The sequence below is a fragment of the Cyanistes caeruleus genome, chromosome 1 (genome assembly GCF_971803275.1).
Source record: "Cyanistes caeruleus chromosome 1, bCyaCae1.hap1.1, whole genome shotgun sequence".
In the NCBI taxonomy this organism is placed as follows: domain Eukaryota; kingdom Metazoa; phylum Chordata; class Aves; order Passeriformes; family Paridae; genus Cyanistes; species Cyanistes caeruleus.
In genome coordinates this window covers 66,503,350-66,527,537 of record NC_141701.1, presented here as the reverse complement: position 1 = coordinate 66,527,537, position 24,188 = coordinate 66,503,350, and the positions used below count along the sequence as shown (strand labels likewise).

Genomic DNA, 24,188 nt, shown 5'->3' with positions numbered 1-24,188 from the left:
GAGTCAAGCCCTTGTTAACCTGGTGATAAAGCCTGTGGGACAGAGAAGATGGGGCAGTTCTGGAGAACCAGGTTCTCCAGAGAGTTCTGGAGAACTTTACTAGCCCAGGAGCTGCACAGTGGTTGTACCCAAAAGAGCTGTGGCATGAGTGTGGCTTTCCTGTACTAGGTGTCAGACACCCCAAAGCAGCAGAGAAATGTGGTCTTTGCCAGCAGACACTCACACCAGACAGCAGAGACTCCTTCACTCCCTTTCTGTAGGCAAGGGGAGGGATGGGGCATCACAGCATTCCCTCCTTCAATATCTCAGTGAGCTCAACACCCTTGATGGTTCCAAGGTATGGGGACATTTGCCTGCACCACTTCTGAACAATTGGAGACTCATTTTCATCCTGTTGATTGTTCATCACATTGATTGTCAGTGGGTTTGGAATTTAGAAATTAAAGTACAGCTTCAGAATTAGGCAGGCAGAAACCTTAGCTCTTTTTCATTAAGAAAACATCTGGAGGCTTTTTTGCCCTCCTGAATAAGGTTTGAAAAGACAAGTTATCCTCATAAAATCCTACAAACGCCCACAGGACAATTTTACTTTGAAGTATCAATGTGACAGGGCAAAAGCAGAACAATTTGATACTAATGATTTCAGTCACCATCCTAATGCTTCATGTTTTAAAGATCATTTTGCAATAAAGACATCATGATTTTTACAGTCACATTAGAATAATAAGCCATAGCACTCACTGAGTACTTTCCCTCTAAGACATGAAATAAATTGGACCAATAAATGTTTTTTCTCATTTTAGAGTTAGAGAAACTGAGACCTATGTGACCTTCCCATAGCACAGTGTGGGAGAACCTCACCTGCCTCCTTGTTCTGGGGCTGTCCTTTGGGTCATACTGTCCCTCACCTGCTAGTCCAGACGAGATGACTGATGACAACTCTCTGCAGGAGACAGCAGATGCAGATTGATGTTCTCTCTCCCTCCTTTGCAACTTCAGGCACTTCACCAAGACATCTCAGATAGGAGTATTGAAACTGTCATTAGGAAAAAAAAAAAAGCAGAAAGAAGAAGTGTCAGGATCTATTCACAATAGACAAGCTGAATACAATTCACCAGACCTGCTGATAATCTCAGGAGGGAGGTGGGGTGGCCACTGGGTCACCTTTTCCCATCATTTTTGCTGGCACAATCTCTGTCCTTTCATCTGCATGAGAGAAGCAGTAGTGTTGTCCCCAGCCTGGGTGGCTGCATCTCACCTGGTGTCACAACAGGCTCCCTCACTGGCATTACAGTCACCAAGGGGCAGGGAACACAGGGATGTGCAGCTGGTACCAAGCATCCCTTTGAGTGCAGTGAGCACAGAGGAGGGAGGCCAATGGTATGTCAGATTTCTAATTAAGATTCTCCAGTCTCCAACCTGGCACAATTCATTATTCATCTGGAAATTTTCCTCCCTAACTTCCTTCTTTTCTTTTGCTGTCACCCACTAAGCAAAGCTATTCTTTTCCCTCCAAGAAGCTCCATCCACATCTCTGCTAATATGTCGCCCTCAGATTGTGACAGAAGAGAAAGAAATGGTTGCAAACCAGATCCTGGAGCAGTCATCAATATTTACAGGAGTCTGACAATGACTTATCTTAGACCATTTACATTTAAACTACAGAAATGCAAATAGGGTGTTGTTTGCATTGTGAGCAGCAAGGATGGGGTATTCTTACACTAGTAGAGATCTGTTGCTCTTCCAGGAATATTTCTTTTTGTTGCTGCCCTGGCATCTCACTGTAACATACAGTCAAGTGTTCGGTTAGGAAAGGCAATACAAAAGACAGAGTGGGTTTCCTGGCTCAGAAACAGGTGTACATTGCTTAAAATTTTGGCAGAGAAAAGAAGGCAGGAAAAAACTTCGCAGCAGTTGTTCACCATCAGAGCCTCTGCTGCACTCTTTCATGGCAGCTGCCCAGTGAGCCAGTGAGTGATGAACTGATATAAAAGATTGATCCAGATAAAATATTTAGGGATTGACATGATTAAATATGCAGGGTTTGAAATGAACATTTCACTCTCCACCATTTTTCTCCCAAACATGATCCTATATATTGCACACTGTGGGTTAGATGGCATGAGGATAAAAGGAAAAAGAAGGAAAATCTCTTAACTGGATGCTCTCATTTTGAGCCTTTAGAGGAAGAGAGTTTGTAGTGATGTAATCCCCAAGATGAGGTTTCAGTGCAGGGTCCTGCAGAGAGGAGGAGTGCTGCCTGCCTACTGCTGCCCCAGGGAAGGGCCCGCAGGTGCTCTCGCTGTGATTTTGGTGCTCACTCACCGCAGCGTCCTGGCCCTGGGACACCGGTTGAAAGCCATCCAGAGCATCAGCTGGCATATCAGAGAGCAGAAAGCAATTTCAGCCATGGGATTGCTTCTGGTAGCAGCAGTCATTGCCAGTTCAAGGTTGTCAGCCTCCCAAACTGACTTTTATTCTCAGCTAGGGTGGTTGTTGTTTTTTTTTTCCTTAACACAGCAATTTTTATGCTAGGCATCACTTGCAGAATTGGCTAGAAAGATATAGATTATCATTCCATCAAGTTCCCTAGATCTGATTCTTCATGTTTATTTGTCTTTGCATGACTGAGAAATGCACTCGGGGCTGCTCTGGGAGTAGAGGCTACCCTCAGGAACAAGGAAAAGTCCCATGGGCATAAGAGATAATTTCACTACATCTTGGATGTGTGAGATGTGGGAAGACAACCCCCCTTTTTTTTGCTGCTTGCTTTGCTGTGTGAGTCATTTCCAAATGATGAAAGTGATTTCCAGGAGTAGACAGGTTGTTATGAATGGCATAGCTTTTGAATTCTGCTTATAATTACCCTTCTTTCCTGTACATTTTTTTCCTTTATTTATTTTTTTTTAATTTTTATTTTCAGGGCCCATATCTAGTACATTTCTTGCCTTACGCGAAATACTTAATAGTCCATTGCTTGATTTCCATGTTAATTAAGCACGTGGCTTCTCTAAATAACTACCACATCTTCACTTACTTAATATGTACTTTTATACCCTTAGCAAAGATCTGATAACATTGTTAGAGCAAAATACAGAACAAGAAACTGCAGGGATTAGATATCAAGGAGGACACTATAGGGATTGTGTTAATTGAGGCAATCAGCAAGATTAAGATAAGTCTTGCTGCTTCCTCATATTGGTCTTAATGACACAACACAGACCCCAAAGCACTTTACCTGCTGTACAATGTGGTTAAGTCACTCTCTTCCCTGGGGTGTGTAATCTAATCTGCTAGATAAAACACTTAGCAGACTCAAACCAGCTGGTGTTAAAAGCTGTATTTCTAAGATATGGCAACCTGTCTAAGGCTTTAAAGACTACTAAAAATAGTGAAGGCCAATAAAAGCTGTCATTTGATGTGTATGTGCATGCACACAGAGACAGAGTTGTGTGTTTGTGTTTGTGGTGTGTGTGTGTGTGAATGCACAGGCTGGACTGACCTGGCTTGATGCTGTCCCAGCTTCAACACTGAGGCTTGCCCAGGTGATCCCCAGGGGATCCCTAAACAGTATTTCCCTGAATTTCCAATAAAACCCATGGGTGTGGATGTGGCACAATTAAACATTAAAATTTTAGTAACTACTATTCCTGCTTCAAAAATATTGGCATTTTTCCTTCCCTCCACCGCCCCAAGGCTTCTTTCTACAATTAAAATGAAAATACCTGTTCAACAAATGATTTTGCATAAATAGGCTTTGAATAATGGAAGTGTTGACAAGTAAAAAAAAGGCACTACCCAAACCTTTTCCAAATCAATTCTTGACAGAGTTCTTCAAACAGAGATAAACATTGCTCATGTAATGATTTACCACATGACCTTGCACTTGAAGTGCCAAGCAAAGTGAAAAATAGCACATTCAAACAAGAAAAAGTGCTGATTTTGATTCCCAAAATAATGTTTTTGTAGATGGAACTATTTCTGCTATGGACTAGCATGCACATACAAAGAGAAAGTTAGGATTTTCCTGCAGCAATAGATGACATTTCCCTCTCAGCTAGATAACTGAGAGGCTATTTGGGCTCACTAAAAACACTTCTGCACATCTGGGAGCAATACAGCTCAAAACCAATTCAGGAGGAAGGATAAGCCTTGCAGTCGAGATGGAGGATGAAAAAGGAGAGTTCAGTTCAACCCTGTCCTGACCTCTGAGCCAGCCTCTTTCTCCATCCAAGCTTCCTGTTCCCATGAGTCTCTGTGGGTGAGGGGTTTCTATTTGACCAGAGACCCCTTCTATCTTCTGTGCCATCAGAGTCCTTGTTTTCCATGCATTTATAGACAACTAAGAGGAGTTTCAGAAACAAGCAGGAGAAAAGGAAAGTAATCCCTAATGGGAAGAAATCCAGTATAAGTGGCCTGCAGAAGCCACCTGGGAGTTTCTGTATGTGGCAGTGTTAAAAGTGCAGGGTAAAACCTGCCAGGGCAGGGCACAGGCTGTAAGGGGAAGGTGGCACATTCCCCACCACTGCTGGTTTGGGGATGGCAGTCACAGCACGTCAGGGACAGCAAGTCTGCTCTGCCTCTGTGTCAGGGAGTGGCTTCATAAACTGCACACACCTATGAAACCAAAACGGTGTCCTTCAGAGAGAAGAGACTCCTTGCAGCCCCAGTCCTGGCGCAGATTGGTGTCCTCCTTTAGCAAGGAAAATTTTCTGCTGAAACAGGAAGAACAGGCTGCCTTGGGACAGCTGCCATCACTGCCCTGATGAGCTGTGCAACTCAAAGTGCCACATACACTCAATAGTTAAAGACACTAGTTTCCCAAACTGGAAAAGTTACAAGTAAAACTGAGTGTAAAAAATTGTTAGGCAGAAGCACATATTAAATGGCCAAAAAGCCATTACTTCACAGTAAAGGAGCAAAATAATATTGGTGAAAAGCACATTCTCTTTCAGCGGAAGAATGAAGGCAGGAATAATGAATTAAAAAGCAATATGCAACATATGGAAAAAAGGAGGAGGTAATAAAAATCCATATAAATAAGAGTTTATGAGGTGTAGAAAATTGATAAAGGATACTAAAGACATCAGAAAAAACTTCATGGCTGGTCAGACTTTGTTTAAGAAGAAGGATTTTCTTGAAAACATATAAATATTAGCAGAAAAACTATCAATGCAATAAACTCATTACTAGCTGAAGACAGCCCAGACATTAATAACAATGAAGAAAATCCCCAAACTGTTCAACAATTATTTCTGCTATTTGGAATAATGCATTCTCTGACACATTACTAATTGAGAAAGATATTGAACAATTTTCACTAGGGTTAACCCATTTTTTAAGTTGGAAGGTCCACAAAAATGACCCACACTAGTCAGTGCAGGATATTTTTAGCTTGTGTATGTAAATGCTTAATATTAAATACTAATATTAATATATTTGATAATGGGGACATTCTCATAGTTCAATGTCAATACTGTGTAAAAATTCAGAGATAAATGAAACCATGCAGGTAAATATAGTTTACTTGATATCAATACCAGGCAGAGTATTAATGGAAAATTTAATTAATAAGGAGTGATAAGAGAGTTGTATAATTAACACAGCCATACTGAGAAGGAGTTTGTAATTTCAGCCGGACCACCTGAGGTGGGAAGAGTGTTTACTAGAGGGTAATCAGGCAGGACCAATCTTTTCAGTGCACAAGGCTCGAGTGTGCAGGAGACCCAGGACCAGCACAGCAAAAAACAATGTTCTGCTTCCTTTCATCCAAGACAGATTCTGGAATTCCCCTCTCCAGCTGTTCCCCAGCCCTGCAAGGGGTGAGTAACCCCCCCAGGCAGGGTCACACAGGGATAGGCAGAACTAAGGAAAAGCCACAGGAGACAGGAACAGAGTCTAAAATACTTCCAGAGTGGAAGGTGGAAGAGTCTGGTGGGTCCTGGTGGCAGGGGTAGCCCAGATGGCCAGGGCAGTGGATGCAAGAGGGCTGGGGCTGTAACAAAATGCAGGACACTGAGATAGGGACAGAGAGTCAGTAAGGCAGGAGTAAAGGCAGCAGAAAGGCAGTGAGATCTGAGGGGAGGAATGAAGAAAGTCTGAATTTGTCAACAAGAAAGCATTTTCTGAAAGAGCTGCATCCTGGGCAAGAGATGAGACAGGCTCCCGTGGACAGAACTGTTGAGGCTTGTGCCATGGTCCACTTCACTGCCACATGTCACATGCATGGTCTTCATAAGAAAGGCAAACTTTTAGCATTGACCAATGAATCTCAAGTGGCTTTTCTGTTTTAATTTGTTGTTCTTCAACACAGAAAAGTCATTCAGGTAAATAATTTCAGGTAAATAAATAAGGTGGTTGTGCAGAAACTTGTGAAACCAAAAATGAAACTGGAAGCAGGACAGTGTAGATGCTTCAGGAAGTGAGGGAAGCAACTGGGTTGTGGGATGTTCAGTTGGCAAAAAAATAAAAAAAGGAAAAGAAGGAAAGAGGCATGTGATATAGACTTTAGAGGCTTCATCAAATGCCCTTAACCAGCTTTCATGAAATGATGAGTGTGTGGCTGAACTACCCTTTCAAAGCAATGCTCCAGCAGATTGGAGAAGAATAAAATGAAGGGTCATTTTTCTCTTGGAGCTTTTTAATTCCTTCCTTTTATTGAACCAGTGAATTGCAGATTTTGCTTATCAAAGCTTCAGGTTCCTTTGGAGCTGTTTGATGGTGAGCCATATTCTGCCTTGACTTCCATCCCAGGCAACCCACCAAGTTCAATGGCATCTTGTGGAGAGGAAAGCAGGACAGACTTTAGCTTGATGTTCTTAACAGTGTTGTGGCTGCTAATGAAGCGTGACCTGATCTGGTACATGTTCAGACACTGCTGCCAGAGTCTGCAGTGGAATAGACTGTCTTTAATGTGAAGACGCAAGTGATTTGTCAGTACATCATGTATACAGGAAAGCAGAACAAGTTTTCTCTTCTGTTTGGTTTTGCTCCCATTGAGGAGTCACCTGGACAGAATATGCAACAAATAATTTAGGCATTTTGGCAGTGAAAAGGTTTCTTTTCTCCCTGCTCCTGCCCCATCCAAGAGTAAAGGAGCTGACTACCTTGTTAGATAACAGTGGCAAGTTTTAAGACTCCTATAAAGTAAAGGATAGGAATGTTGCTTTTATAAAGAAGAATTACAGAACTGGAAATGATCCATATTTGGGACATGAATGCAAGCTGTTATGCAGATCAAAGTATCTATTTGAAGCTGAATTACTCAACAGCATCTATCTATGCCTCTTCAACACCTGCAGATTAGCAATGTATTCATGTGGAGGTTGCTATAGCTACATCTCTAGAGCAGGTGGAGTTCTTCATCTCTTGGAGCATTATGTTCATTCTTTGCAAATAAACCGTGTAAGAGTATATTTAAAATGCCACCCTAGTGGTATCAGCTCCTGTCTCTTGCTGAAATGTCATGTCTGATCTGTCCTTACCCTATTAGTCCCAATTATTTTCTCTAGAAACAATGCCACTTTCATCTGAGCATCAAGCCTACCCTATAAATACACGTGAACAAGCACCAGGGCCTTGCCAACCCAGACCTAGTAAGGTCAAGAAAGCAAGTGCTTGAGTTCAAGCTGAGGAGAACTGCTCAAGTACAGCTAGCAAACGTGTAGGCTTGCCTTGGTGCTGATGGCATGTAAGACTGCAAGCTGGAGCTAAATACAGCACGTAGCAAAACTGCCAGCCTTCAGCAACAACACTTTCCAGGGCCTGGCAAATGCTCAAACAGCAGGAGTGCTGGTTGTTATGGTTTTCAGCTGGTTGTTTGCCTAAGTCTCTTTCAGAAGGAGGGCTCTAATCACTCTGTTTTGGGGGTTTTTGTTTGTTTTATTTTTTGCATGGAATACTTCAACCTTCTTGCTTGGGTTCCTCTACTGTTTACTATAGCAAAGGGCTGTCCAGATGACCTTTCCTTCTAGCTGTCTTCCTGCAGTGACTGGCATATGCTGTAACCCTTAACCCTCTGCCAGTCAACATCACAACATGCTAACCTGCATGAAAACTCAATAGCAATCCCTGTGCAAAAAAGCTGATAGTCTAAAAGAAGAACCCTGAAAAGAAGGAAAAAAAGTGACAAGAAGCTAAGAAGAAAAAGTATCAAAGAGTAGACAAAAAAAAATCATGGTGCTTTGACTTGTCTAATTTTGTCATTCTCCTTGTTTGTCTTTTGCTTTAGCTCTGCATCAACCGCAAGCTTTTCATTCCCCAGTGAAGGTAGAGAAGGAGAGATTTCTTACTAAAAATTGACAACAGCAACAACAACAGAGCATGTTCTCCCTCCATGGCAAATTTTAATTACTAGACTAGAAAGCTGAATATCAGAAATGCTCCAAACATAACATTACTTCAATAGCTTTTCAATAGAAAACTGGTTTTCCCCAGACAGCTGATGCTGTTGAAAGGGTATTTAGCACAATTGTAGAATTTTTTTGCCAATGCACAACTTTGTTCTCAGCACTGGTCTGTTTCCACTTACTTCTTATCTCTCCAGTTGTCACTTAAGTCATGTCTTTGATACACAGACTTTTAAAATTTTTACAAATTACTGAAATATGGATGCTCTGCAGAGCCTGCTAACTTTTGTCCGCCCCAAAAGCAGTGCTGTAAAATTTATTTCTATAAATGCAGGCAGATAAAAATATACCAAGTTGCTTTGAGAAAAACCCATCTTCAGGTCAATTGGTGCATTACATGTCATAGAATCATAGAATCGTAGAATTGTTTAGGTCAGAATGGACCTTTGTTTCTCTCTCCGTCTTCAGGCTGTTTCCTTTTTGCCAGCTTATTCTACGTGTTCTCCAGACTGCAGGTACTGATGACAATAACAAGGAGGCCACTCATTAGGAGAGAGGCTGTTTAGTGACGGCCTTTCCATTCTCTTCAGGATTGGCTGTTGAAAAAGGTGAGCCAGACAAAGGCAGCACAGAGAAAATCACATCAGCCTTGCCTTTCTTTTCTTCTGATGCTGTCGTGGTCATAACCAGCAATCAAAACATTGCCAAACGCTGCAGTGTGCATTCTGGCTTTGAAAAGGACATGGCTTTAAAACATAGGGGTGAAGCCAGCGACAGCACCTGTGCTGTGAGGAATGGCTCCTCCTATCTAGGTGCCAAATTCCCATCAAGACTGAGCCATTACAGAGAAGGAATTAAGCTCTGGTAAATATAAGACTTGGGAGAGGCATGCCCAATGGACAACTATGAAAATGGATTTGTTTGTTTTTTAAAGCTCCAAGTCCAGGATTAGGGTTATACTTTTCTCTTTTAGCTGTTTTTTCTCTAAGGTCTATTAAAATTTGTAAACTGTTAATTTTGTACTACAGCAAATTAAGAATAACATTTGTTCATGATTTAGCTGCCAGGAAATTGATTTTGCTTTTTGTGGCCTGCCTGACAAACAAAAGGCACACACAAACTTGCATGACCCAGGTTTTCAAAAGCAGCTGGCAATGTGGGCAACTGTGTTTCCCCACCCTGAGACTCCTGCAGTGAACTTCCTTCCCTGAAACTGGGCCTTCCTCAAGATACCTCCAATCAAGCAAACAAAAGGCATTCCCCATGTCACTAGTCAATTTTAACACAAGCCACCTTAACCACCAAAAATTAAGAACGTGGTCCCAGTAATTGCCATTGTGCCTCAATTGCCATGGGCACCTGCAGAACTTTTTCTGAAGGAGAAAAACTCCTGCTGGGCAGTCTCCTGGATGACTTTGTTACAGAGAAAATAAAAGAAAGTCAGTCCTTTTGAAGTGGTAGCAATCAGTACACGAGCTGAGGCAGAATTTTTTTTTCCTGAAAGAAATGCAAAGGGAAGAGAAAAGCCCACAAAGCATGGCATCTGTTTCTTTTGAGGGGGAGCAGAGTGGGAGGAGGAAGCTAAACTCCATCCCTCAGTACAGCACTGTGCTCACAGCCCCCTGACTGGCTTGGCCAGGGACACAGCCTGTGCTGTGCTGTGCCCTGCCCTGGCAGTCCCTCAGTGGCAGACAGGTCCTGTGCTAGCCTGGTGCATCCACACTGGCTGCAGGTGGGAGCCCCAGGCACACTGGCCAGCGCCCTGCTGACAGGGCAAGTCAGAGGCCAAAGAGCTGCAGTGGGTCACCACGATCTGCAGCACAGCTTCCTTTCTATTCCCATTGCTATGGAAATTGTTTCTGGAGGCAACCCTAATTTTCTTTTCATCAATCAATTAGGGGCAGACTTTGCACTGGGCTGTTTGTTTTCCCAGCACTGCTCCATTTGATATTATTTTCTCCATGACAAATTAACCACAGCTGGACCTGTCTGAAATTGCTAAGAATTCTCTTATATAAAATGAAGGAAAAAAGGGAGAAAAAGACAGAATAAGCATGAGAAGCAGGAATAAATTGATATTTCATAGGGGAAAGAGTGGGAATAGCAGGGACCTGACAGCTGCCAAGGGAAGAGGATGTCCTCTGATTGCCTGTCTGGTCAGGTCCCACCATCTCCCAGGGTCAGGCAGGCTAACAGTGTGGTGCAAAATCCATAGCTCCTGGGTGTATTAGCGGTGACACTTCTTGTTATGCTGAGCTATGTAACCAGCCAGAAGCTTTCTGGAAAAGTCCAGTTGTGAGGTGGTCCCTTATCCCTTTACCACAGACTCAGTCAAGCTAAGATTCCCATGTTCTACATAAGGACATGTCCTCTCAGGGAATAAGAAAAGGGCCTGGGTGGGGGTGGGGAAGTTCTTTATTTTTTTGCTACTATAAAAGTCTGGTACAAGGAGCTTTGAAATTCTCACATCATGTGCTCCCTTAGTTCAAACAAACTTGTTTCACGTTTTTGCTCTGCCTTCCCCCATCTTCTACGCTTCCTTGCTGCAACAGTCTCCCATAACACACTAACAGATTAAAAATAACCTTCTGCCACCCTTCATCTACTTTGGCCAATTTAAAACTAGACAAACTACCCCAGGCACTGTGGAGCAGAGGAAGCAGTGTGTGCACGTGTGTGCATATGGGCTCTGACCTAAAGGGAACAACTTTAAGAGCAAGAGGCAAGAGGTTATTTTTATTTCCAAGATGTCTGATTTTGCACCCTCCGTTTTCTGCTTTTTTTTTGGTTTTTTTTTTCTTCTTCTAAGACAATCAGTCAAAGGTCTAGAAAAGCAGTAATTACAGTTATTGTGTGACAGAAACAATGATTCATGAACAACCGGATGCAAAAAGACCCCATCAATGCATTCATCTTTGCTGAAGTGATCAGGTCCTAATGATTAGAGCCGAGTGAGCAGAGGAGAGAGAGACACATATTGAAAGGCAGAGCTGTGTTTTGAGTTGGCCAAGGGTGCAGATATTTCTCAAAGAGTTGTGTGAAAATGGCTATTAGCTGCCATCCTGCATACCCCGCCTCCGTATGAAGTATTTTGAGGGGACCTTTGGTTCAGAAATGTCAGCAGGGGAGTGAGCACCACGTGCAGAAGCAGCTACAGTCCTAAAGCAAGTGCAACCTGTGCACTGCCTGCATGTGCTTGCAAGGAAAAATGTAAGGAATCCAAGGAATCCAGGAGCTTGCAACAGCATCTTAATATCATGGGTGTTCTTGCAAAATTATAGTAACTGCAATGCCTTTATGAGCGGGATGAGGTTGGACAGGAACAAAAAAACCTGAGGGTTATGGGGGAAAGAGATGCTGTGATCTGTGTCCTCAGACCACCCAGCAGCTGAATGGTCTGGCTGTGCAGAGGGCAGCGTGGGAAACTGTACAAGAACTACCCCAGGACCTTGCCGATACACAACACCCACCTGTAGGAAGGGATAGCTGGGCCATGTAGATGGGCAATTGCCATCCCAGCTGAGGGTCACCACTAATTGTCTCCTGTGATAGAGAACAGTATTCTCTTCCACATGTCTCTTCTTCAACATCTCCATAAATCTGGACATGGGACTTGAAGGCATAACAAGTATGTTTGTTTGCTGATGAAAGTAAATTGGGAGAAGCTGTTGAGTACCTCAGAGGCAGAGAGACCCTGCAGAGAGACCTCAGCAAATCAGAGGGCTAGGTAATTCCTAACTGTATTAAGTATAACAAAAGCAAGTGCTAGATTCTGCACCTGGGATGGAGCAACCCTGCCTGTAAGGACACACAGCAGAAGGAGATGCTGGGAAGCAGTGCCATGGAAAGGGACCTGGGGGTCCCTGGTCAGTGGCAAGCTGACCATGAGTCAGCAGTGCCCTGGCAGCCAGGAGGGCCAACCCTGTCCTGAGGGGGCATCAGGTACAGCATGGCCAGCTGGGCAAGGGAGGGGACTGTCCTGCTCTGCTTTGAGCTGGGGCAGCCTCACCTCCAGTGCTGGGGGCAGTTTTGGGTGCCACAATATAAGAAATACATTAAACTAGTAGCATCCAAAGGAGGACGACAAAGATGGTGAAGGGCCTTGAGGGGAAGTTGAATGACAAGCAGCTGAGGTCACTTGGTCTGGAGGAGGTCACTCTCAGCCTGGAGGAGACTGAAAGGAGACCTCATTGCAAATGCAACTTCCTTGTGAGGGGAAGAGGGGGGCAGGCCCTGATCTCTTCTTTGTGGTGATCAGGACCTGAGGGAATGGCCTGAAGTTGTGTCAAGGGAGGTTTAGGATGGATATCAGGGAAAGGCTTTTCACTCAGGGTGGTTGGGCACTGGAACAGGCTCCCCAGGGAAGTGGCCACAGCACCAATGTTGACAGAGTTCAAGAAATGTTTGTTTGCTCTCAGGCACGTGGTGTGACTCTTGGGGTGTCCTGTGCAAGGTCAGGAGTTGGACTTCAATGATCCTTGTCCAATTAAGGATCCTTTCCAATTAGTGATATTGTATGATTCACACAAAATGTTTTGTGTAGCAACTTAAGATATACAAATCCTTTAGCAAGGATTTGGAACAGATTTTGCTAAAGTATTTAGTAATTTGCTTCAAAGATCATTTGTGATGGTTATTAAGTGGTGTTAACCAGGTTTTATAACCAATCTATAAATTGGGCTGGATCACAAAATATAGAAACTTCTGGGTAACCAGGGCTGACACAAAATCTGTTTCCCCATTGTGTTCCCTTGAGAACATGCAAAAATCAATAGCTCAGAAAGCTCTTCAATGCCTCTGTCCCCACATGAACTCTGTTTTTTCCCAGCTGCTACTCATTTACCTACCAAGGCAAACAGATGCTTCTTGAGGTTTGCTGCCAATATTGTGTCATCAAAGGTGAACTGGTGTCAAGACATAGCAGAGTATGTGCTGAGAGACTGAGCTTGTTCAGAAGCCATGGTTTGCTTCCCCCAAGCTTCACACACATCTGTACTCGTTCACAAATGCACACATAGCTAAAAGAGCACCTGCTACTGGGAGAACCATCTCTGCAAACTGGTGCATCCTGTCTGCTTCCCTCAGTCCACAACTTCAGCCTCCCTCCCTCTGTGAGGTGCATCGAATTTCAGGGAAGACCAAAAATGCTATTAATTTGGACCTATCCAAGAACTGAACCTCATCACAAAAGCATCTCTGCTCAACCTGTAAAGTGAGAAGGCTTTGGAGGATTGTTTTCTCCTCTGACTTTGTATAGAGCTGTTCATTGCAGGGGGAAAAATACAATATCTTGTTACACAAGTCCTGCAGCACTCATCTCTCTCGTATTGCTGCATGGCTGCATCTCTGGCATAAATCAAGGACTCTAAGGTCCTGGTGACCTAATGTCTGTCTTGTTAGCTGCATAAAGCTTTTAATGATATATTTAGGATTGTTATTATTTTTGTTCCTTTCATCTGAATTTGAAAATGTTTCCTGGCAATAGAGTATTGAATAAAATATTTGAGACTGATGGGCTTGGTTGCTTTTGTGGGGGGAAGTAAGGACATTTCAGCTCTGACAATTGTTCTTCAGATCTCCTAGTTAGTTAGTTAGCTGGGAATTTTCTTTCAGATTTAAATACTCTTCAGGACGAAATTAAAATTATACTTTTCAAATTTAGTGCACATTAGGACTTGTAAATTCTCCACTGGTACACTAGCTGGGGGAAGATGCTCATTAATATCTATTGTTTTCTTACTAGCAATAATTCTTAAGGTCTGTTATACAAATACTTCGTGCAAAATACTTACTGGCAATTTCCTCAGAGCACAAAGGATTATTAGGGTGATGAGAGAAAACAGTTACAGCCTTGCCTTGCCTTTTTTTGGTTTGCTCTGCCAAATCACTAGTAAAAAAAACAAAACACAGCATCAAGACAGTAGCAGTCATCTCCCATTCCCCCACTCTGCAGCCCTGAACCAATAACTCCCATCTTTCCTGTGTGTAGGGACCAATTATTCCATGCTATTATAAATTCTTTCAAAATTAGGCCTTTTCCTTTGTGCATGAAAATTTTGGCACAATATTTCTCAGCTTTCAGCGTTACTGAGCAACAACTGTAGCTCCCAGAAACACCGTTTTGGACTGCACTGCTTGTGGGGTGAAGAAGGTGGGGAAGGACTTTCCTACCTGGATAGCCTGGATGGGAGGTGAGTGCTCTGGGTGGGACAATGCAAGTGACATGCCCACCACCCCACAGCTTTCTTCAGCTTGACTGGAGTCAGAGGAAACTTCTCGTGTCTGTGCCCACACAGGGCACACTGCAGTCCTGGGGATCACTTCTCCTGGATAAACCGGAGGTTTCCTCCTGGCAGACACAGTCATGCTCTCTAGCAAACAGCCTAGATTCAGGAAACTTTTTCTGCTGGTTGGATATCAGCTGATTGGTACAGGACTCCTGGGGAACTGGAGAGTCGGATGATGAAATGCCTAACCCTTAGCTGCTCACAGTCTCATGCTGCTTCCTCTCTGCCATAATGCTCCCACACTGACATCCATTTACTTATCCAACCACGGGATAACTTTTTGTCTGTTGTTTTCCTAAGCTGTTGTGGGATTTGTTTCCAGTAGGCGTATTTCTTGATTAATGATCTTTCTGTTAACACTTGCTCATATTCCATATGGGATCTTCTTGGGTTATATAAATGCACAAAATACTTAAAACAATATTTTTTTTTCCTCAGCTCATCTCTGTTTTTAATAACACAATTTATTTCTCCCACCTCCAAAGAAAAAAAAGAGCATTCTTTAGGTTGCTCAAACACATGCTGAATGTTATTTGTGATTCATGTTATCACCTCGTGCAGTATTCTTAGAAAACAGAGCATGGACAGGCTCTGTCAAGAAGGGTTTTGTAATATATTTGTAATTTATTTTCTGTATAGATTAAGGGCTAAATATTTTGACTGTAGATGAGTTTGTAGACCCCATCTCTTTGAAATCACGGCAGCTACTCAAAAGAGAGAAGCTGCTTTTCTTTCAACCAATGATAGAAGCACTTTCCTGGATACAAGTCAAAAAATATTTACATCAGTTTAAATGAGCAATGTGTAACTATAAATAAAGAACACAGGTAATGAAGTGTTATAATTGAAGTTGAAATTAAAATTGAATCCTGCCAAAACCGAAACCCAGATCATGACAGAAAAATCCAATACTGTTTGGTTTGGGTTTTTTTGTTTGGATCTGCTATAATTATAGACTAGGTAAAGGAAAAAAGATTATACAGATTATACATTATTTGTAGCGATTTCAGTAGCATTTCTGATGCAATGCCATGAGAAGAATGATTACCTGTTCATGGCATCTTTACATGCATCTACAGCCCTCAGCAAGGTGCCATGTGCAGCACTTGCCTCTTAACCTGAGCGAAGTCTCAGACGGGTTGTGTGGCCATGGGCTGTGTGACCACAGCCCGTATGACCATGGGCCTGTTCCAAAGAGGATGCACTGGTGTCTTCTGGGTGACTCCTGCTAGGGTTGTCCCTGATCCTGGATCCCTGCAGCTTGATGCCTCTGCCCAGGGGAGCCCCATATGTAATATAAATTAAGAAACCCTAGGGCAGAAGGATGTGTTCACTATCCTGAATTCCAAGACATTAATCTCAGAGTAAGTTACTTTATTGTCAGGGCTTGGTTTGAGTGCTGTGCTCTCCACTGTCAGAGCAGGACAAGATTTGCATCCATTCGAAACACAGAACATTGTGGAAAAGTGTAGGTGGGCTCAGAAAGGCCCTCAGAGATGTTCACACCAAAATGGAAAGCATTCCCTTTTAGTTACCAAGGGTGAGCTCTCTTGTTGCCTTTCTCAAAAGCAAGGCTCCAGGCAACTTCTTGTACTTCAACAGTCGAAAATAAAGCCTCAAAAAAGAACATGTCAGGGAATTAAATGAGAACCACAAATTTAGCAGGGCTACTGATTGCCCAGGAGAATACTGAGGTGAAATGTATAGAAAAGAGGGGTTTTGAGACAGAGTTAAGTGAATTACTGGTCCCATCCATAACATCTGTTACAGTCTTGGCTGCTGGGTATTTACTTTCAAAGAAATCAGCTTCCACTGCTGTCTGCTGAGGAGCCCTAAATCAGGTGTGCAGGCACAATTACTGAAAATGAATCTGTCAGAGCAAATCTCAGGTAATCAAGAAACCCTGATTGGGTGCCCCTCCTATACCCTTCTTTGCTTTAGGGGTAACCTAAACCAGTGTTCCTCAAACCTGATGGGAATAAGCAACATGGGTACAAGGTAGACTTACTAAGAAGGCTGAAACTTTAAAACATTGGCCACAAGCTGGTAATGGCATCTAGGAGTCAGCCAGGGCATGTCAAATGGTGCTGTCTTTGTACTGCCATTAAAAGAATCAGGGTTGTTTTAGTGCCAAACGGCAGACATAACCTGATGCCATGTTCAGAACTACCAGCAGCCCCTCATGGACAACCCATGCCCAGAACTTCTTACATTGTCACAAAATAGCAGGTACTTGTTCTGGCAGGGGTTCAGGGCACAGTGCACGAGAGCTAATTTGTAAAGTGCATATTCCTGAGGAATGGGCATCAGACTCTCATTTCCTCCTTTGAGCTGAGTCCATTGACTTGGATTCCTTCCAGCTTGTCCTTTCTCCTTGGTCTATACACGTTTGTGTAGGAAGTTGCTCATGAATAAATAAAAGGCTACGGACAATGTCAAGAAATGCGTATTTAAACATTTCTGGTCTTCAGATATATTTTGTGTAGTTTTGTTTTTTGGTTATGGTGATCTTGTTTGTTTGTTTGAACAAAACTTTGCTCAAGTGACTGGTGTTGACTGAAGTTTGCAGCATGTTCTTGCTTCAGTCCCTGCTTTGCACAGCAAAGACACATGGAAGCCCATTGAGCCATGGTTCCTGATTAACTGCAGGCAAACTTTTCAGAGCTCTCCTGAAAGGGCACAAACTCTTATTCACAGCAACGATTTCTGTACTGTCCTTTCTGTGAAACAGGCAGGAAAAGAAAAGCAGGTATTGCCTTCTCACAGCCCCTGTCAGAATTACTCAGAACACCTTTGCTCCCAAATGGATGCATAACTCAAATGAAAATGTTAACATAAAAGCTCGGGTCTGGCAAATATTTTCAATGGTTTTTTTAAAGAAAATATTAGGGGGTTGATTTTGTTAGATGTTTTTTGTTTGGTTGGTTTTCTGTTTTGGTGGGAAGGGGTTGTTTCAATTATTTTTCCAAATATTTTTATTCCTTTCTGTACTCAGGTCATTTGATTTATATGAGGCAATGCTGTGTTTAACCTTACTAGCACTGAAAGCAATAAAATATGAAATGGATAGGTGCAAAGGGATAGCAAATCCCAATTGCAGAATTACCTGGCATGTTCTGAGTCATGGGAAGATGTTAACAAAATAAAATTTACTTAATACTGATGAATGTGACAGTACTGCAGCTGGAGAGAAATAACAATAATCAACACAAATATTTAGGAAACATTATTATAGGAAAATACCTTGGGGTTATAGTAGGTAATGAAAAGAGTTCACATTGTGAGGAAAGCAATCACTGTCCCAGGGGGTATAAAGAGAGATCTGCCATGTGACAAAAAGGGAGTTATAGGTGCAGAATTATGCAGTCTGGGTAAGACTGGAGCACAGCACATATTTTTAAGCCTTGCATTCTAGAAAGGAGAGTGAAAAGTGACAGAGGACCTGAGGATGGGCAACAGGAACAGTGAAGGGAACCACAGGAGGTTGCGGGGGCGGCGGGGGTGGCAGAAAGCAATTCTCAGGGCAGGAGGGAGCCCCAGCTAGCTCTGGGATGAATGCTTGCATTTGTATGCTGGCAGGATGGACTTTCCCTGCAGCAGAGATGGAAGAAGGGTATTGGATTAAAAGTGGAACAATCCCATTTAGATACAAGAGAAATGACTTCATAATAAGGGCTATTACACACGCAATAGAATAAGCTGACTGATGAGCAGCTGAACATGACTCACGATTGGTAGAAGGTTTCCAAGGTGAGACTGGAAAATGTAGCAGTGGGATTACCATAGAAGAGGCCTCTCAGCATCATCTGAGCATTGCTGATCTAAAAGCTCCTCTGCTGTCATTTTCATTTGCCATTTTGGGATCTCATGGGCTGAAAAAAAAATAGAAATGACTCCACACACAACAGAAGAGCTTTATTAATTAAATCCATCTGCCATATGTGATAAGCCTAGACTGTGATTGGGACAAAAGGTCCAGCCCTGCAAACCTCACCATTTCTATCCCATCTGCTTTACAAGCATTTGCAAGTGCAGGTCCAGAAGCTGCCAGGAGGCGCTGCGTTCGGAATCGTCCGCAGAGGTGGCTTTTACCTCACGCATTTCCAAAGAGGGCTGGCACAGCTCCTGCCTATTTTAAAATGTTTGCTTCTGGAATTCGCAATGCTTGTACCAGTTAAATACTAAATTATCATAAATGTAATTTACATGTTTCCCAAATAAGGGAATGCAAGCGGAGAAGAGCTTTTCTGAATGCTCATATTTCCAAATTAAAGGAATGTAAATGAGCCTGCTGTTCAATTCAGTGTGTAATGTGTTATTTCACGGTTGTCTCCTTGATATTACAGTCCCCCTTTTCATTAGGCAATGTCATATCCCACCCAAATCACCATGAGATAAAGATGTTCCCCTTTAATGTAATAAAGGACAGTGACAATATTCCAACAGAGAAAAGACCATGCATTCTGATTTGTACAAATGCACCATCTCCCACTGGAAATGCTCCACCTTGTCCCCTCCACCACAATGTGCAGTGTTGTGCAGCACCTTTCAACAAAAAGCCCTTTGTGGTGAGGCTCCCACTGACTCTTCATCCTTCCCTCAGCACCTCACACCTTTCTGCTTCAGCTGCTTCAGACGGACTGGTCTGGCTCCTGACAGCACAGGTGTGACGTGGTGCTCAGGAGGTACGACTGCTTCTTGCCAGAGGATTTCTGCTCTGCATGTTTTTCTCCTGTGCTTATAGCCAAGCAGAGGGAAATTATAGGGTGGCTCAACATTCATTCATTCATTAAGTGCTGGTGACAGTTGCTCCCTCCCGCTCCCGTTATCTTTAAAGGAAGAGCTGGCACTCGGTATAGCGTGGTTAAAGGGACAGTGGGAGGAGATAGATTTGTTAGACTTTAAAGGAATGATTTGTTAGACTTTAAGTCAATCATAGCTTAGTCTGGACAACCATAAAACATCTTTACTTTTACCAATAGGTGAAATTTATAGCGTTACTTACTGGAAAGTGAAATGCTCCAACAGGGTGAGGGGAAATTCTGAGAGTTTCTTATTCAAGGGGGAATATGGTGCTCCTTGCTCTTCTCTGCCCAGATATACTTCCAGCAGCCAGCCAAGTGGGTCTGTTTTGGTGACAGCCCTTTGGTGGTGTAGGGAAGCAGAGAGCACATTCCCAAGTCACAGTGGTTTAGGGATAGGGACATCTTACCCCTTGCTGTTCAGGCAGGGCTTCTTCTGCCCCTGCCATAGTCTCGAGTTTTTCCTGGGTGGCTGAGGAGAGCCCAGCCAGCTTCTCTGGCCAATTCCTCAGCTCTCTAAGCTGCTGGATCTCTTGGGGTGCACACAGCACCAGGGCATTGCAGCTGCCCCCTGCCTACCACCAGTATGCCAGGGTCACCTCTCTGCTTGGGCATGAGTAAAAGTGGAAGAGCCTCAGACAGAGATTTCTCCTGCTGGATCCACCATCCTCCTCTCAGCTGGGCAAGGATGCACATGTCCTCCTGTGCATCCTGGCTCCTTGTGCCCTCTGGAGTGCTGCCAGAGGACATGTTTTGGGAAGAAGGGTGAATTCCTCACCAAAGAGTACAAACAACATCCAAGGCATGAAAGCTTAGGGACATCCCACATTATTTCCTTCAGCTCCTGACACCATAGGTAAGCTGTAAAAGCCATTTTCTTGGAAGAAGATAGGTGGCCCACTAGAGTCTTCCAGCTGGACAATAGCCTAAGACAATTGCTGTCTCCAGGAGCTTTTAAACTGAGCTGGTGTAGGAGTGGATTGGCATGGGGGAGCTGACCCTCTCCCAGGTCTCAGCAGAAGCAGGCTCAGGACAAAGTGATCCCACTACACTGGATCCCTTTCACATTAGAGTATTTGCTTTGCCTACACAACTATTACTTTATCTAAACACAACTCCTGCATGTGATTTGGCCACAGCCTACAGAGACACAAAATTGCTCCACACAATGCTAACCAAATTCTGACTGGGTTACCCTGGCTGGTAATTGCAGCCCCCTGACCCTTAAATTCATGTAGTCATCCAGATTCACAGCACTGGATCTGAAAACACTCACTGCTGTAAATACTGCAATTGTTCTCCACAGCCAAGTCTAAGGCAAAGTGCTGAATGTGCAAAATACTGGAAGCTTATGTCTTACACCCAGCTCTGCCACAGATATCTTGTCTTTCCTCTCTGAGAAGATGACGCTATGATGCTGACTTGGAGGTTGGCATGTTGATAAAATAATTTTTTCTGTCTGTAAAACTGTGATATGAGAAAACAAGGCTTCCCTAGGAATATATCTGTCATAAGAATTTCTGTGCGGCAGGCAAGTGTCTCTGGTCCAGTGGGAGATGTCCCATATCATTAGAAAGAGTGCTCTGCCTCAGCTGGGGAGGGGTAAATGGAAAACAGCATCTTAGTGCTCCATGTAAGGCAGCAGGGAGCTGGTATGAGTTTTAATTCACAAAGGAGAAATAGGTGAAGAGCCCCTGCCCTTCACCATGTCACTGGAACAGAAGAAGGGGCAGCATATCCTCTAACAGAAGACGCCAGACTCAAACCAAACCTGCAGGAACCAAGAGAGGGATTCGGAAGTCTGGCTGTTTCCATCTTCCAGCCAACTGCTCAGCCACAAACTCATCTCATGGCTCGTCCCTGTCAGTGTGAACATCTCCCACCACAGGAGCAAAATGACTGCAAGCAACACAGTAGTAAGGGCACACTTAAATGCAAGGCCTCCTCTGGGCTTGAAGGCAAATCCCCCTCAGCTTGGATATGCTTAACATATGGTATACTAAGAGTCTCCTGGTTTTTATTAGAACTTTTGGAAGGCTGGAAATTTGCTTCTACTTCAGTATGGAAAAACCCTGAATTGTTTTTAAGAACCCATATCTGGTTAGCCCTTATTCTGATCAGCATGAAATGCCTTCAGAGTTATCGATTAAGAACACTCTATAAGAGGTATTATTTCTCAAGTGTCCTGGAAGACCTAAGATTTACTCCATGAGCTTTAAAATTGTCATGAGTTTGCAAATTTAAAACACCAAATATTTCAGACAGAACAAAGGCTGTGCTCTGCAGCAAGTACTAATTTCACAGGAAGTTTTAACTTCCGAGTTTTATCCATATTTTAGCGTAAGTCTCATTTGCAGTTATTTCATGCAGTTTTCTGCTTGAAAAAACAGTCTTAGCTTTAGGAGATAGTATATCTTGTCAGCCTTCATAATGCAAAAACTGTTAAAGCTATTACTTGGCTTAAATGCCTTGGAAGAGACTTTCTCCCCAAAGAAGTTTTGCAAAAACTTAAAAGAAAAATGGAAACTGAAGTTCGGAATGGAAATAACTTTGCAGCCTGAATTGCAGTGGAGGTGAACAGTATGGGCTAGAACATAAAATCCTTATTTCTGCTATTGCAATGCTGGAAGGCAGACGTTATTCACCAGAAAAGACGAAGATCATAAGCTCCAGCCAGTCAAAAAATAAAAGGACTGGTTTCTCAAGGTGGTTTGCTTTCATAAACAGCATTGTAATGGCCAAGTTATTCTGTAGTGCTGGCTGACTGAGACTCTCAATTGCTGCATTCCCTACGGCAGCACAAACATCCCTGGACAATCAGGTTAAAGTGAGGAATTTTCAGTCTAACCTACGAGTCACCATCCAGCAGCAGCACGTCCCAACTGCAGCAGAGCCACCTTGAAAGTTGTCCTCCTACTCCTGTGAAGTGGCTGCAGGCCAAAAGGAATTAAATCTGCTGCCCCTCATTTTTCTAACAAAATGGAAATAAAGGTATCAAAACAGAAGAACATCCCAGGATGAATGCCTCCTGCTCTGAAAATAAACATCCCAGCTTCCCTTCTGTATTTACTGCATTTACCATTTATGCAGCAGCAGGAGACCATTATTGTGTGACAGTGTTCTGCTCTACTGACATTACCTCTTAATTATATCTTCATTAAAACCAAATTAGAAAGCGGTCAGGAAAGTTAAGCCAACTGAATTGCTCATTTGGCTGAACACCCTGACACTTTTTCTAGAAAAGTGATGCTGCTTCATGCAACAAAATGTTTAATGATCTGCCTCGGTGCTAAGGGAAGTGTTGATTTTCACTTTAAATGGTGAACTTGCTGCTCAGTCACACTGCACTCATTCTGAATGGACGCTGCTCAGCTAAATGCTGGCATGGCAGCACAGCTCCTTTAGCCCTTACCTGCAAGGTGATGACGCTAGACCGGGTTTGCTGCTGCTGTCTCTGGACACCGTTTTGTCATTAAAGCTGCAGGCGGAAATAATCCGTGCCCCGACGAGTACAGAGAGAACCAGGGAATTGCATTGCCCAACAGCAGAGTTGGCAGCTCCCCTCCACCCTTCCCTGCTGTGGGGAGGGCGGTGGGGCAGGGCTGGGCTCAGGCTGGCGGCTGCTGGGCCCTGTCCCGCTCCCGCAGCACAGGGCCAGCGCCGGGCACCTCCGACAGGCCCAGCCTGGGCCTGCACACGCCTTGCCTGCACGCCGGGGCAGGCCAGGGACAGCGTGGCTCCTGTGGCAAGCTTTCAGCCTGCTCTCCCTCCTCCCTCCGTGCAGACACCCTGGCTGTGCTTCGCGTACTCTGGGAGCCGGGAGAGAGAGACCCATGCTTCATGTCTGTGTCCTGCCAAATTAGTGCCACAAACGTCAGAGCGGAGCTCAGACATCCAACCCTTCAGTTTTACAGTTCCCAAGCCTTTCTCATATCCCGAGGCTGCAGCACCTCCTAACAAAAAGTTCCTCTATAGCCTACAGCAGTCAGGTTCTTTGGGAATGAGTTGTAGCATCCATACCCATGAGCTCAGGCTTTACCTGTCGAGTATTATCCACAAGCCATCTGACAAATATCATCAGCCAGGTGAACCGGGGAGACAGAGACAACCTCCATGAAACTACAGACACAGAAAAGGTGCCACAATTGCCAGTGCTCAGCAGACACACTCCCTATTACCCAGCGTTTCTGTCATCAGAGCAGGCTGATTTCTAGGGAGCAATCAATTAATATCTAGGCATAATACAGGAGGAAATACTTAGATGGGAATGTCTAAGTAAGATTTTTGAGGAGCGATTCTACATAAATTGATGTAGGAAAGAAAAAAATGTTTCATTTTGAGCAGATAATAGAAATCAGACTCCTTATGGCACGGGTCTTCAAGCAGAGAGGGTTTGTAGAATCTCAAGTGAAGAAAGCCAGAGGCGAAGTTCACCTACAAACCTGGACAGCTCAATCTCATTCATGCTTAACAGCTTTGACAGCCAGAAGGACATGGGGACCTGGGAATACTGGAATCATGGATCCCTTGGTTCCAGTGATCTGGTACGCACTTGCAGCTGCAGTTTAAATATGGGAAAAGATATATTTTTGGTCTGAAAATTGAGAGCCAAAGAAGGAAGGATGTGTTAAACATGTCTGGCTTCTTCTTGTTCAGAGTTTAGAGGAAGGAAATTTTTTATGGTATTACATGGATGCTACAGGGCAGAGCAGGAAGAATAAAGAAACCTTGCCCTTTCAGAAACAAGTTAC

General features: G+C 43.5%; 2 long non-coding RNA genes across 5 annotated transcripts in view; one reads left to right on the top strand and one right to left on the bottom strand.

Annotated features, from left to right (window-relative positions):
* The window catches only part of LOC111925355 (uncharacterized), a 99,162-nt gene extending 85,302 nt beyond the window's left edge, over positions 1-13,860 (top strand). The window contains exon 14 of the long non-coding RNA XR_015289016.1: positions 13,177-13,860. This is a non-coding gene — a long non-coding RNA (uncharacterized LOC111925355). The remainder of the gene's footprint in view (positions 1-13,176) is intronic.
* Positions 1-23,109, bottom strand: part of LOC111925357 (uncharacterized) — a 41,260-nt gene extending 18,151 nt beyond the window's left edge. For 2 of the 4 annotated variants that reach the window (XR_002862199.2, XR_015289017.1), the window contains exons 1-5: positions 22,850-23,109; positions 18,365-18,507; positions 14,520-14,795; positions 14,141-14,235; positions 909-1,036 (exon numbers count right to left, since the gene is read on the bottom strand). This is a non-coding gene — a long non-coding RNA (uncharacterized LOC111925357). Of the gene's footprint in view, positions 1-908; positions 1,037-11,818; positions 11,990-14,140; positions 14,236-14,519; positions 18,157-18,364; positions 18,508-22,849 lie in introns of those variants that run through there. The other 2 variants (XR_015289018.1, XR_015289019.1) reach the window with 2 other exon arrangements.
* Between the last annotated feature and the right edge of the window lie 1,079 nt (positions 23,110-24,188).